Below are 15,968 nucleotides of genomic sequence, written 5' to 3'. Positions count from 1 at the left end.
GGCACTTGGGTACTTCTACAACCCACAAACGGTACACTGAGTTGGGTAACAATAGTAAAAACATATCTAACCATCAGATCACAAAGTAATTTCTTCCTATCACACATTGATGGAATGCCATTATCAAGATACCAGTTCCAAGCTATATTTAATAAATGCATAACATCGGCAGGGAACCACCCCAAAGATTACGGGACACACTCATTCCGCATAGGCGCGGCCACGGAAGCAGCAAGAGCAGGACTGTCAGAAACGGAAGTTCAGAGGATAGGGAGATGGCGATCCACGTGTTTGGCAAGATACATAAGACCGGACTTGTTATCCTAACGTGGTTTGTTTCTTTTACAGGTGACGCTAAGCCAACAGTGTGGGTGATAGGCCACTCGTATATGCATTGGGCAGAAAAAAGGGTGAAAGTCTGCCCAGGCAGGAGGAAATTAGAGTTTCATAACACATATTTCAACTAGAGAGGTATTAGAGGCCTGCTATGGCCACAGGTACTAATGGAGGTAATCAAGGTAGGGAGAGAGGCAAGATGTCCGGTCATCTTAGTTATACAGGCCGGGGGAAACAACCTAGGTCATCATAACAGCGCATAACTAATGGCAATAATGAAACTAGACACTGAGCGCTTCAGAGAATTTTTCACAAAACTAGCGATAGTATGGTCAGAGATTGTGCCGATAGCGGTATGGCAAGGTGCGCGAGACATCACGGCCATCGAACGGACAAGGCGGGTAATAAATATTCGGATGGCAAAATTTAGAAGAGACAGAGGCGGTGTAGTGGTACGACACCGACAACTGGAAGGAGATAAAGCAGGCCTCATACGGCCCAACGTTGTTCACTTAATGAATATTGAACTGGACATATTCCTGTCAGGACTCCAGGACGGAGTGGAACAAGTGTTAAGAGTGATGGGTGGGGGTCAGAGTCCTGCATACGAGTACGCAGGATCCTCCGTGGCCTGGAAATAGAAAGGACATGTTGGAGAGTTACACTTGTTGGCCAACTTGCCGGAGTGGAGACCCAGGGCATGCTGCAACAAGCTGAATTATTTTAGAAATAAAATGCCTTTCTAATGGAATGAGTATAAAGAGTTAATAAAGCTGTGACCGATCCTCACCCATCCAGTTGTAAGAGTTACATTATTGTATTGTCAAGGAAAGGGGGGCGGTAGGGGGGCTGAGCGTCTGGGTTTGGTTGGGGGTCCCCACAGTCTGCCTAGGCTAGATGCATTTAAAAATTCTTATTAGATACACAGGCGGTGCAGCTTGCTTCGCAGCTGGGCTACTACGCCCAAAGTATTGAATAGGCTAGATGCAGTTAAAAATTCTACGCTGACTAGCAGACACTAAAGATTTGGAGCAGACCTCTGAGCTCTTCAGACTCAACCATCTGTGTTACTCCAAGCCATAGTGTATCTAGTTTCTTACAGTTAAAAAGGGGGGGGGGCGACCCAACCCACCTGGAATTGACGATGCCAACGTCACGTAAGACACAGCAAGGGGACTCCAAAAAGAGTCTCCATTTTTTCCCAAAATTGTGGCACAGACACCACTTAACCCTAGAACGCATACCTGGGGCCTCGCAGGCCCGCCCTGTTAATTGTTTTCTATTTTCTGCAAGATTACTTTAGTTAGAATTTTGAAACTCTAGGTATTCTTCATGTATATAGTTGTTTGTCATTTGAGTTTGAGTTATTCCATGTTATATGCACACGAGCTTAAAAGGCCCCAGGTATATGAAAGTGTAGATTTTTATGGTCATGCGTTCTAGGGTTAAGTGGCATCAATTGCCCCACAGTTGCTTAAAACGGTTGGTGAGGTGATTTTACCAAATCCTCAAGGTTTTAGTCTCCCAAGGATAACACAGGGGTAGAAAAGTCCTTGCGAATCCATGATTTGTTCATCTTTATGAACGTGAGTCTGTCTACATTCTCAGTGGACAGACGCGTGCGCTTATCTGTCAGCACACCACCAGCAGCGCTGAACACACGTTCAGAGAGAACACTGGCTGCAGGGCATGACAAGATCTCCAAGGCGTGAGTGGCGAGCTCCGGCCATTTTTCCAGATTGAAATACCAAAATGAGCAACGGTCCAGTGACACAGTCATGGCTTCGATGTTCACTTGGAGATACTCCTGCACCATCCTCTCTTGGCGTTGACTATGTGTCAGACTTCTTGTCTCCTGTGGCCTTGCAAAGGATGGTCTAAAAAAGTGGTGAAACGATTCCACAAAATTGCTGTTACCAGCAGATACTGTGTTACTGTTACGGTTTGAGTGATGAAGACTCGACAGTCCCATGGTTGGCAAGCTAGAACTGTGAGATTCACTACGTGCACCACTGGTGTTTTGTGGAAAAGCACATGTAAGATTCTGCAACAGCGTCTGCAGATACTCCTGCATGCGTCAATCCCTTTTTATGGCAGGAATTATTTCGGCAAATTTACTTTTGTACCGGGGATCTAAGAGTGTGGCAACCCAGTAGTCGGGATTACTTCGAATTCTGACAATCTGAGGGTCATGTTGCAGGTAGTGCAGCAAGAAGGCACTCATGAGTCTTGCGCATCCAGGAGGACCAAGTCCTTGTTGTGTTGGTAGCGAGGTAAGAATCATGCTTCCTTCCTCTGCCCTCTCCCCTCAACCTCGCACAACAGAAATGTGATCAAGGTCTCCCTCATCTGATGAGTCTTCCATGCCCATCGCCAGTTCGTCCTCCACTTCTTCCTCGGCTCCTGCACCTTCCTCAACAGTTTGGCTGCTACCATGCGCCCTTGTTAATCCCTCTCCCCCACCCTCCCATGCCTGCCGCCTTGGTGCTGCCAACCGTCTGGACCTTGGAGATGTTATCCCTTCCGCATACGACTCCTCCTCTACTTCCTCCACCTCCTCTTGTCCCACCACCTGACTCTGAATTCTGTTTAGTGTGTGCTCCAGCATGTAAATCACCGGAATAGTCATGCTGATAATGGCATCGTCGTCAGCACTAAACATCTTCGTCGCCATTTCAAAACTGTGCAGAAGGGTGTGTGGCGCCCCTGAGGGTTCAGTCGCCACAGAGTTACTGCATCTCACCCAGAGGTGTGGTATCTCACCCTCAGGTAAGGAAGGCATATGGCTCGGGACCCTAACACCTGCATCCAACACATACCCGCAGTGGGGGTAGGGCAAGATTGCTCCTAAGGGAGAGCACAGTCCCAGGTCCCTAGCTGGTGAAAGGGTCCTATGTAGTGGGTGCTTAGGGGAGCAGCTTAGCGGAGCACATGACAGGGAGAGTATAAATAGGAAGCTATCTTAGAAAGAGCAAGCCAGTCAGAGGAGGAAAAGTGACAGGAGCAGAGGCTCGGCATGAGCTCTGCTCCAGAGGCGGGCCTAGCCTGGGAGGCCCAGGACTGAAGGAGAGAAGAGAAGAGTGGGAGCAGGAAGGCTCCAGGAACCGAAGGGACCCTAGGGCTATGGGCCGTGCAGAAGGCCACCCGTACTCCTGCTGCTACCAGGAGGTAGAGGGGTCAGACCAGATAAGGGGAACTGGTCCCTCAACTAGCGGAGAAACAGCAAGGCTCAACTAGAAACCGGAGGCTGCAGCATTTCATGTACTGCAGGTAAAAGTCCACACCAGTCTCACTAAGAAGGTAGCCACATAGGACCCAGGGGACGGAACACAAGTCGCCCGCCAAGGCCCGAGGATACCGGATAGAAGTGTCACTGGGTGTGAGGTGCAGGTAGAAGGCCAGAGAAAGGACACACAGAAGGGGGTCCTGCTAAGTACTCCGGAGCTATCTGGGGGTGGACTGAGCCCCTCACTGAGTACGCACAGCACGACGGGTGAGATTGCTCTGGTACCTGTAATCTGGACTGCAACAACTGTGAGTGAAGATCTTGGGACTGCATCACACGGACTCTGTGTTCATTACTGACTCCCTGCACTACAACCACCATCATCCACCCACACTGCCCTCAAGCTACACTCTTCCTGTGGTGAGTAATAATACCATTGCTGCAAAACCACCAGCCTCAGAGGACTGTTCCGCAGCGGCGGCCCCTTTTGCCCCACTCCAGAGGTGGCGTAGTCGGACATTATAAAACCCATATATACAAATTACCCTTGGATTGACCGCCCTGGATCACTGACCGGGTCACCGCCACAGTGGCTACAACCCCCAGCGTCTACCGGCCCGGCTCAGGGTACCCCACGGCCCAGGGGGTGCGTCAACTGCATAGGTCCCTGATCTGAGACCACTCATGCAGCGTGATTTGCCCCACCTCTGGATCTCGTTGGCCCAGGCTATACGTCAGAACGTATTGCACCAGGGCTTGTCGGTGCTGCCACAGTCGCTGCAACATGGTCAGAGTTGAATTCCACCGTGTCGGCACATCGCATTTCAGCCGGTGAACTGGCAGGCCCAACGACTTCTGTAGAGATGTAAGTCATTGAGCTGCGGGATGCGAACGGCGGAAGTGAGCACACAGCGACCGTGCCCCCTGCAGAAGGCCATCTAGTCCGGGATAGTGGGCTAACAATTTATGGACAACCAGGTTCAACACGTGAGCCATACAAGGCACGTGTGTGACATTGCCCCGGCGATGCAGCATTGTCGCACACGGCCTTCCCTGGTTGCAGGTCCAGTGGAGACAACCATTCATGAAACTGGGTCTCCAGAGCTGACCACAACTCCTCAGCTGTGTGACTCACATTTCCCAGACATTTCAAAGTAAACACTGATGCCTTGAGCCCTGCTGCCAGCATAGTAAGGAGGTGTGCAGGATTCCTTCTGCGCAGTTAGAATGCAGGAGGCATTACCAGACAGGCTTTGGGTGCAGGTGGAGGACCGAGAGGAGGTTGAGGAGGCAGAAGCAGTGGAGGAACTTCGAGATAAAGAGGATTGACGCACAACTCGTGGTGACGGTAAGACTTGGACAGCAGCCCCTTGTCCTGCTGTCACCATACTTACCCAGTGCCCAGTCAGCGACATGTAACGCCCCTGTCCATGCCTACTCGTCCAAGTGTCTGTGGTGAAATGCACCCTGTCACACACAGAGTTTCTCAAAGAAGCGGTGATGTTGTGTGCAACATGCTGGTGGAGCGCAGGCACACCTTTCTTTGAGAAGTAGTGCCGACTGAGCATCTGGTACTGGGGCACTGAGACGGACATAAGGTCTCGAAAATCCACTGTGTCCTCCAGGCGGAAAGGCAGCATTTCTGTAGCCAAGAGCTTGCAGATGGTGAAATTCAACCTCTTAGCTTTCTCATGGCTAGGAGGAAATGGTCTTTTACTTTTCCACATCTGAGGGACCGAGGGCTGGCTGTTGTGCTTAGACGGGGTTGAGTAGGATGTCCCCGGCAAACTGCCGGTATGTGAGGAAGATGCAGGCGGACATGTTAGATTGACTTGATCCAAAGCTGGTGCTCTCGATGTCAGAGAGCGCTCAACACCAGCAGGTGTTTCCACTTCCCAATGAACTGATGACCTGCCAATCACACTGGCTGTTGCAGGTAAAGAGGTGGCAGGTCTGCGTCCAAAAACATGTGTGACTGCTGTCCCCCCAGTCACAGAGGATGAAGAGGCCGTGGATGCACAAGATGGGGCAGACGGTGGTTGGCCCAGCCTGCTAGGCCGCATTGTAGCACAGTGAGCTTCCCACTGCAACTTATGCTTCATATCCATGTGCCGGTTCATGCATGAAGTACTCAAACTATGGATTTTTTGGCCTCTACTTATGTTTTGGTTACAAATATTACAGATAACACGAGTTGGGTCATCCTTATCATTCTGAATAAATGCCCAGGCTATGCAAGGCTTAGAGCCCATGCGACCTGAAGAGCCACTACGACTTGTGGTCAGAGGCAGAGTTGTGGTTGAGGATGCAGTTGTTGACGTGCTTCCAGTACTCCATCTGTGTCCAGGAAGGCGCAACCTAACCTCGTCATCAATAGCATCTGTGACGCCCCGCTGTGCTTGGTATCACATATCCTAGAAGAGTGTATTGATGGAATCCTCCACAAGAGGCCCCCATAAACAATCACACATCTCCACCTTCCACCTCAGACCAGCAGAGGGAGCCCGTTAGGGATATAAATAGGGAAGGTGGAGCTAGGCAGTTCAGTTCCTCTGAAGAGTTCCTGCAGTAGAGAAGCCTAAGAGAGGTCAGTCTGCAGTGGAGCTCAGTCTAGTCTAGAGAACTCAGTTAATAGTTCAGCAGTGGAGCACGAGGCTCCTGCTAACTAGATTCAGTAAGGCATAACCGGAATCCCTGGAGAACTACAAGTCCCAGGATGGCTAAGGTGCTGATACGTAACAGAGCCAGGAGACGCTTAGGCCCCGCATAGTGGGAGCGTGAACTTCAAGAGAAAGCCCTACCACAAGGTCAGCCAGCGCAGGACAGAGACAAAGTTAGGCCTAGCTCCAGGCAGGTCAGAAACTTACTACGCAGAGGCAAGAAACAGGAGGCCCTACACCCGCTCATTGGGGAGGATCCTGATATTCACCCTTCACCCTACAGTGCTCCGGGATGTGCCTGAATTTCCTCCAGTAAAAGATACTGAAGTGACTACCGTGTCCGTTCCCGTTCTTGCTCTGACCCAGCTGGGTCTCGCCTGTCCTGCATTCCCCCTGCATACGCTGCCCTGAGACCTAGCTCCACCTGTAGGGAGCTATACCATCGAGCAGCCTTATCACGGGTCTCAGTGGACTGCTGCAGCGCTGGTGCTTCTCACCAGATACCACAGGTGGCGTCACAAACTCTTATAAAATTAACAATTATCCACTCTTTTAAAGAGTGACCCCAGGGTACGGGCCAGGGAGCCGACCACCACGACATCCCCAAGGCCAGGCAAAGGCCCGGGTACCGAGTCATCCCCATCCCCTGGGCTAGTCACATCCTCCTCCACCTCCTCCGTTGACCTCATCGACTGGCTGACTGTGGGTTGACAGTAAGTGGGATTTCCAACCTCGTCATCATCACCCTGTGTGTTATCACACCCGTCGTCCTCAAAGCCAACCTCTTCCTGCCCTGACCGAAAAGTCAAGTTGTCGCTCCAATCAGGTATTTGAGTCTCATCATCGTCTTCATCATTGTCTCCACCAACAGGAGTGACAGTTTGGGAACGAGGGTCTACATTATGCTCAGAACCTTCTTCATCTGGTCCTGGATCCGACTTATAAAGATTCTGGGCATCAGTGCAGATCATTTCCTCGTCTGGATTAACAGAAGCTCTGGAGCAGACTTACGTTTCCCAGGCTATAGTATGAGTAAACAGCTCTGCAGACTCAACCATCTGTGTTACCCCATACTCAGACGGGCAGCTGGAGACTTGGGAGCTATGAGGAAGCAAGTGCGATTGGGGTGACACCTCTGAGGACTGGAATATTTGTGATGTTGAAATTGAGGTGGAGGAGAGCCCACTTGAAGGAGCACTTGATATCCGCTGAAGCACCTGCTGTTTTTGTGCCTCATCTGGAATTTGTAGCGATGGGCGTGTCCGTAAGAAAGGGATCGTATCACATTGTCCACGAAAAGAAGTCGACATCTTAGCTTGGCTGGAAGATGGTCTTTCTTCTGCAGATGTTACCCCCCCCCCACAGCGGGGGGGCTCGACCCACCAGCGGACAGGCACCAGTATTGGGAGAGGGGGGCTGGCCGTCAGGGTCCACCGCGGCTCTGGCACAAACCCGGCAACACGGAGGTGGCACGGGCAGGAACGAACTGGCCGTGTCGGCTTCTCACTTTTTGGATTTTAGAAGGGCATGACATGCCTATATCTGTGTCTCCCCCTCCTTTTACTCCTCCACCTCTTTTCTTTTCGCATGACTATATGTACTTGTCACTTTTCCATGTGTTAGTTATGTCTTCTGAGCAGTTTGTCAGCTTTTGGACACCTTTGAAGGTGTTTTCTATGTGTTTCTATGTGTTTTTGTTTGCCTGCCATTGGTTTTAACGGTGTTTGAAAGTGTTCGACGAACAGTTCGACGAACAGTTCGGCGAACACACGGGTGTTCGACGAACCGAACCGAACTCGAACACTACGGGGGTGGCTCAACACTACTCGCTAGGTGTTGTCCACAACTGTCTCTCAGCATGCAAGTCATTAACTCCTTGGAACTGTTCTTAGTTCTGTTTACACCTGGATTCTTCAGTCAAGGTAACTGATGCTTTGAAATCAGTCTCCAATTTGTCCTCACTTCACTGCTTTCCTGCGGTTAACCAGTTCCTTGCTATCAGTTCCATTTTGCATACATCACTTCTATTAAATATTGCCTTGCTGGAATATACCAGACTGAATTTCTGTAATTGAAGTCTATAATCTAAAAAATAATTCCATTATAGATAAGAGCACAAAGAAAAAGCCAAATATATCATTACATGTTACTCCAATTTAATAAAAATCAGACAAATGTATATATGCTCAATAAATATTTTATTGAGTTACACAACTACACAAAAAAATAAAATGTAAAAGTTAATAGTAAAAACAAAGTAACAATGAAAGCAAGGGGAGGCCGATAAGAGACACAAAATAATGAAAATAAGATTACAATTCAAAAGGTAGCCAACATATGGCAGAATGCTTAGGCTGTGTGCCCACTATGCCTTTTTCAAGCGTTTTTGATGTGGAATTTCTGCAGCAGAAATGCTTTAAAAACGCTTGGTAATCCGTGCCCCATGATCCCAAATGAAAATCTGCATGTTCTGTGCCCATGCTGCGGATTTTCCTTGCGGAAAAATCCACAGCATGTCCATTATTTGTGCATTTCTGCATGGGGATTTGAGGTCCCAATGGACTTGAAAAACGCAAGTCATATCCGCATGTAAAAACGCTGCAAAAATGCTGCAAAAATGCATGTAAAATCCACAAGCGTTTTTGACTGCCAAGACCATGCAGAAATGCTGCAGAAATTTTCTACTTAATTTCTGCATCATGGGCACATAGCCTAACAAAGGAATAATGATAAAATGTATGTATATACACATATATACAGCCACAAAGTTAATTACAATGCAATTCTGTGAGTTAATTATATAGAGATTTGGTGCAATATAATGCACAAAAAATACAATCAATAGTGAAAAATAAAGATACACTATAATCAGGCATACCCACAAAATATAACGATAGACTGTTACCACTTCATTTTTATTGTGCAGTTGTGTATCTCAATAAAATATGTATTGTATGTATTATATATATACAGTACATTTGTCAGATTTTTTATTAAATTGAAATACACTTCACCAGACCATGATGGAGATTTTAAGGAGCTTCAGGGCTTTGAGAACCGATGCACGATCCTCAACAATTTATTTCTGACTGGTTGAGAGTAGCACATATTTTTTCTTATTTTTTTGGCAATTCCTTGACATGGGCCACATCATTATGGAAACATGATGACTTTATGATGCATTCTCTACCTTTCTTCCTGTCTGCCTTCCACAGAGTGTTAGATGAGCCAGGTCGAGTTCTTTCCACCACTACTTCTATTCCCCAGCTTAGACAAGTGACTATCTCCATGGAATGCTATCCAATCCAGTTCCGTACCCTGTTGTCAGAATTAGCTTGGAATAATGATGCTCTTTTGGTGATTTTCTATGCCTCTCTCTAGTCGGTTGAAAGACAAACTTGATGGGAGAGAAATGCCATCTTCCCTTGACAACCTGATTTTTCTTGTTATCTATTTCGACCTACATCTTAGATAGAGGTCAAGGAAAAAAACTCCAGATTCTTATGTCCTAGATGCTAGAGCTTTTTAAAATCTATTCCCAGTGAAATACTATAGTAATCTATGCAAATTGGTTGAAAGAGATTGTTATTTACTAAAAGATCCTGTCGCGTTACTGAAGGACTTTGTCTATATTGTGGTGAAAAGAATCACTCTTGAATAGAAATGGCTATGGCTACATGCTCCAGTTATTAATTCTAACCAGATTACCAAGTGGGAATCATCTTGCTTTAAGAATTGCCTCAAAGCCTTACCTCAACCACCTTCTCTGAAACTCTGCTCTGCCTATATTTCCTCCACCTGAATTTCTCAGGTGTCTTTTCAAAGCTCAAGGCCAAGATGTTACCACCACATCATATGTTTGACACAAAACACAAAAGTCATTATCTCAGTCAATTAGAATACTTAATAACAACAGCTTGAAAAATGTTTTTAAAATCCAAAATGTTGGCCTACTGAAATGTATGTTCAGTAAATGCATTCAATACTTGGTCGGGGCTCCTTTTGCATCAATTACTGCATCAATGTGGCATGTCATGGAGGCGATCAGCCTGTGGCACTGCTAAGGTGTTAAGGAAGCCCAGGTTGCTTTGATAGCAGCCTTCAGCTCATCTGCATTGTTGGCCTAGTGTCTCTTATCTTCCTCTTGACAATACCCCATAGATTCTCTATGGGGTTAAGGTCAGGCGAGTTTGCTGGCCAATCAAGCAGTGTGATAGTGTTGTTTTTAAACCATGTATTGGTACTTTTGGCAGTGTGGACAGGTGCCAAGTCCTGCTGGAGAATGAAATTTCCATCTCCAAAAAGCTTGTCGGCAGAGGGAAGCAGACGGCTGCAATGACTTTGGTCTTGATAAAACACAGTGGACCTACATCAGCAGATGACATGGCTCCCCAAACCATCACTAATTGTGGAAACTTCACACTAGACTTCAAGCAGCTTGGATTGTGTGCCTCTCCACTCTTCCTCAAGACTCTGGGACCTTGATTTCCAAATGAAAATTGGAACTCTGGGACCCTGTGGAGTGTTTCAATGACTGCCTTCTGGACATCTATCAAGTCAGCAGTCTTCCTCATGATTGTGGAGCCTACTGAAACAGACTAAGGGACCTTTTTAAACGCTTACGAAGCCTTTGCAGGTGTTTTTTGTTAATTATTTTAATTTACTGAATTAATGACTTTTGTGTTTTCATTAGCTGTAAGCCATAATCATCAACATTAACAGAAAAAAACACTTGAAATAGATCACTCTGTTTGTAATTACTCTATATAATATATGAGTTTCACTTTTTGTATTGAAGAACTGAAATAAATTAATTTTTTGATGATATTCTAATTTAGTGAGATGCACCTGTAATTTACATTTCCACGTGCTTCTTTTTCATATAGTATCTAACCATGGGGTAAAATGTTGTTACAAAGTTCTGGAGAACGCTCTGAAGCAATCCAAGAATCTCCTTAGACTTCTCCTTGATCATTCTCATAGTGTTGGGAAAACTGAAAGAATCAATCAGTCAAAGGAGCAATTGATTCCCTTATGTAAAGGGGTGGTCCAGCACCTAAAATGTATTTTCTAACTATGAAATACTAATGGAAATAATTTGCGCTGCACTAAAGGACAAGAGGTTAGGTCAATAAAGGGTAAAGAAGGAATGAGAATTATAAGTTTAATAAATATTTTTTTAAAAAAGAGGATAAAAGGACATAAAATGAGGTCAATAAAACAAGAGCAGGAATGGTATGGATTCAAAGTCCCAATAGAGATCCAATTGATCCAAATAATTTGAAGATGTACACCAATTTAGTGTGGTGGTGGTCTTCCCCTATAGAGAAGAGAGCAAAGGGAGGGCGGATTAATAAAGAGAAAGTATCCTAGACAAGGTGTACATAGGGACTTAGGTGACAGCGGTTATTACCTAGAGGTTTGATAGTTCAGATATATACACACAGGTAGCGGGGTCATCCACATTACTTGTGAAAAGGTGCTGGTTGGAATAAATTAAGGTTATAATTAAATTAAACAAAACAGAGATGGTTAACTGACAATTAGGATGTATATAAAATATTTACCAGTCTCTAGGATGGAGCTGCATTAGAATGACGTGTTGTTCATGAAGGTATTTAACCAGCAGATGGGACAAGTGTAATGATGGTTCCTGCTGCGAACCTAAGTAAATAAAGAATTGGTAGATGTAATGGCAACCTAACGGGTAGGTAGTAGATGGAGCCAGTGGGAAATACCTGTTAACTCGGGGAGGAGATGTATCTCAAACACTGCGCACTGTGAGGCACCCAGATAAATAGAGAGTAGGGCACCGATCGCGTGTCTTCTTAAGGTGGTACTGCGCTGTGGAAGGCTGTGCCTTGAAATCGCTAGCAAGTGTAGCGGAGAAGTAAAGCTTACCTCTGTTCTGCTGTGCTGGAATCGCCAGTTGAATTGGATAGGCGGTGAATGAGGGGAGCGAGGCATGCAGAAGCAGAGTCCCAGCCGGTGACTCGTGCTCGATTATTAACTTGCGTAGCGGTGCGGCAGTGGTGCAGGGCCTGGCAGGACCTGACGTGACGTCACTGTCACGTGTGAGGCACGTGATCTAGTTAGGTACGGAGTCGCAAAAGGACCAATTCCGACGCATTTCGAAAGCGACGGCTTTCTTCATCAGGGATGTGCAACTTCTGCCAGTGGTCTACCTATTTTCTAACTATCTATCTTTACACCCTGATCACTTTTGTAATGAACTAATTTCTCTACCCTACAACCTACACTTTTCCCTATGTACCTAATCTCTAAATGTGTTTTTTTTTAATCCACTACCTGTGACGCTTTGTTTGCCTCTATGCTTCATTTGAGAAGAGTCTCAAACATGACACAGAGTCCATTGCCCCTCCTGGAACAGAATGCCACAGGGATCAGCGCTGCAGTTACTCACTAGTTTCTTGCATTGCTGTCTCCTCTTAAGATGACCTGGATCCTGGGTAATTGATGCTGTAGCATATGTGAGTGCAGCGCCAGTTTTCTGAGCCTGCCTCTGCCGCCGTTGTGACTTCTGTGAAAAAAGGCGTTACCAGGGGCAGAGATAGAAGCAATGAGTGACATCAGAGCCCCGCCACAGCTTCTAGCACTGCCCTCAAATAAATGATCATCAGGGGGTGGAGCTTATGTCACTCACTGTTTTTATCATCGCCTCCTGATGATGACTCATTTGAGGGCGGTGCTGCGGGGCAGAGACAGAAGTAGAGTGTCGGCGCTGCACTCACATTTTCCGAGGATCTAGGATATCTTCAGAGAGGGCAGAGATGCAACAATCTAGTGAGTAACTGCAGCATTGCATCCTGTGATGTCCTGTTTCAGGAGGGGGGATGGATGCTGCGAGAAGTGAGTGCAGCCCCTGCCTGCTATGACATCACATTAGAGAGTCTTTTTAAATGAAATGTCACAGGATGTACAGTGAAAAAACACATTTAGAGATTAAATAGATAGTAGTGTTGAGCGAACATGCTCGACACTGCTCGGTACTCGACCTGCATGTTTGGCGCTCTTTATAGAGCCAATGAACATGCAGGGATTGCCAGCCAGTCACTGTAATGCTGCAGCCATGTTGGTTGTGGGCATTACAGTGATTGGCTGGCCGCACAGAGTCGCCTCGAATATTTAAAACCAGGCGACGCCATCTTGGACACAGTCGCTCCGGATTAGACAGTGTAGGGACAGCGCTGCTGATTTAGGGAGAGATATAAACTGCGAAATAGTTAGTGTAGGGTCTGTAAAGGCTGCCAGAACAAAAAACAGTCCTTTTCAGGACTAATATCCATCCCAGATACCAGGCAGGACTTAGCACCAGGTGTCGGGGGCCAGGAAAAATCCTTTTTTTTTCATCTAAATCCTCCTTTTTTTTCCTCCTTCACACTGTACAAATACCCGTCTAATTAACCTTTTGGTGTGTCCCCCCCCCCAAAAAAAGCGTGTCTCTGATTTTTCAGACACAAATATAACTGTTGAAAATAGTCTGGTGTAGGCTAGAGAAACAGAAGTGTTGTTTTGCACTTCCACGGTTCAAACCTCTGTATTATCCATTTTGGGCCATTTGTATCTAAAAAAAAAAACTGTTTGAGTGTGTCGCTCACTGTTCAGCCGCAAATATCTCTATTTAAAAAAGTGTGGTATACCCCAGTAAACAATAACTGTGGTTTTGCCATCCCACGGTAAAAAATCTCTATTATTCAGCTTTTGGTAGTTTTTTCCGTAAAGAAAAACAGTAGTGTCTCCTGACTGTTGTGACACAAAAATATATCTGTTGAAAATAGTCTTGTGTAGGCCCGACATCCCAGTGTGGTTTCGCAGTTCCACGGGTCAAATCGCTGTACTATCCAGTTTTGGGCCTTTGGTATCTAAAAAAAAAGCAGTTTGAGTGTGACGCTCACTGTTCAGCCGCAAATATCTCTATTTAAAAAAGTGTGGTATACCCCAGTAAACAATAACTGTGGTTTTGCCATCCCACGGTAAAAAATCTCTATTATTCAGCTTTTGGTAGTTTTTTCCGTAAAGAAAAACAGTAGTGTCTCCTGACTGTTGTGACACAAAAATATATCTGTTGAAAATAGTCTTGTGTAGGCCCGACATCCCAGTGTGGTTTCGCAGTTCCACGGGTCAAATTGCTGTACTATCCAGTTTTGGGCCTTTGGTATCTAAAAAAAAAACAGTTTGAGTGTGATGTTCACTGTTCAGCCGCAAATATCTCTATTTAAAAAAGTGTGGTATACCCCAGTAAACAATAACTGTGGTTTTGCCATCCCACTGTAAAAAATCTCTATTATTCAGCTTTTGGTAGTTTTTTCCGTAAAGAAAAACAGTAGTGTCTCCTGACTGTTGTGACACAAAAATATATCTGTTGAAAATAGTCTTGTGTAGGCCCGACATCCCAGTGTGGTTTCGCAGTTTCACGGGTCAAATCGCTGTACTATCCAGTTTTGGGCCTTTGGTATCTAAAAAAAAAGCAGTTTGAGTGTGACGCTCACTGTTCAGCCGCAAATATCTCTATTTAAAAAAGTGTGGTATACCCCAGTAAACAATAACTGTGGTTTTGCCATCCCACGGTAAAAAATCTCTATTATTCAGCTTTTGGTAGTTTTTTCCGTAAAGAAAAACAGTAGTGTCTCCTGACTGTTGTGACACAAAAATATATCTGTTGAAAATAGTCTTGTGTAGGCCCGACATCCCAGTGTGGTTTCGCAGTTCCACGGGTCAAATTGCTGTACTATCCAGTTTTGGGCCTTTGGTATCTAAAAAAAAAACAGTTTGAGTGTGATGTTCACTGTTCAGCCGCAAATATCTCTATTTAAAAAAGTGTGGTATACCCCAGTAAACAATAACTGTGGTTTTGCCATCCCACTGTAAAAAATCTCTATTATTCAGCTTTTGGTAGTTTTTTCCGTAAAGAAAAACAGTAGTGTCTCCTTACTGTTGTGACACAAAAATATATCTGTTGAAAATAGTCTTGTGTAGGCCCGACATCCCAGTGTGGTTTCGCAGTTTCACGGGTCAGATCGCTGTACTATCCAGTTTTGGGCCTTTGGTATCTAAAAAAAAAGCAGTTTGAGTGTGTCGCTCACTGTTCAGCCGCAAATATCTCTATTTAAAAAAGTGTGGTATACCCCAGTAAACAATAACTGTGGTTTTGCATCCCACGGTAAAGAATCTCTATTATTCAGCTTTTGGTAGTTTTTTCCGTAAAGAAAAACAGTAGTGTCTCCTGACTGTTGTGACACAAAAATATATCTGTTGAAAATAGTCTTGTGTAGGCCCGACATCCCAGTGTGGTTTCGCAGTTACACGGGTCAAATCGCTGTACTATCCAGTTTTGGGCCTTTGGTATCTAAAAAAAAATCAGTTTGAGTGTGTCGCTCACTGTTCAGCCGCAAATATCTCTATTTAAAAAAGTGTGGTATATCCCAGTAAACAATAACTGTGGTTTTGCATCCCACGGTAAAAAATCTCTATTATTCAGCTTTTGGTAGTTTTTTCCGTAAAGAAAAACAGTAGTGTCTCCTGACTGTTGTGACACAAAAATATATCTGTTGAAAATAGTCTTGTGTAGGCCCGACATCCCAGTGTGGTTTCGCAGTTCCACGAGTCAAATCGCTGTACTATCCAGTTTTGGGCCTTTGGTATCTAAAAAAAAAAGCAGTTTGAGTGTGACACTCACTGTTCAGCTGCAAATATCTCTATTTAAAAAAGTGTGGTATACCCCAGTA

The sequence above is a fragment of the Phyllobates terribilis genome, unplaced genomic scaffold, assembly GCF_046119375.1.
Source record: "Phyllobates terribilis strain yellow unplaced genomic scaffold, ASM4611937v1 Scaffold_2__4_contigs__length_985480577, whole genome shotgun sequence".
Classification (NCBI taxonomy): domain Eukaryota; kingdom Metazoa; phylum Chordata; class Amphibia; order Anura; family Dendrobatidae; genus Phyllobates; species Phyllobates terribilis.
This window is presented reverse-complemented; position numbering follows the sequence as displayed.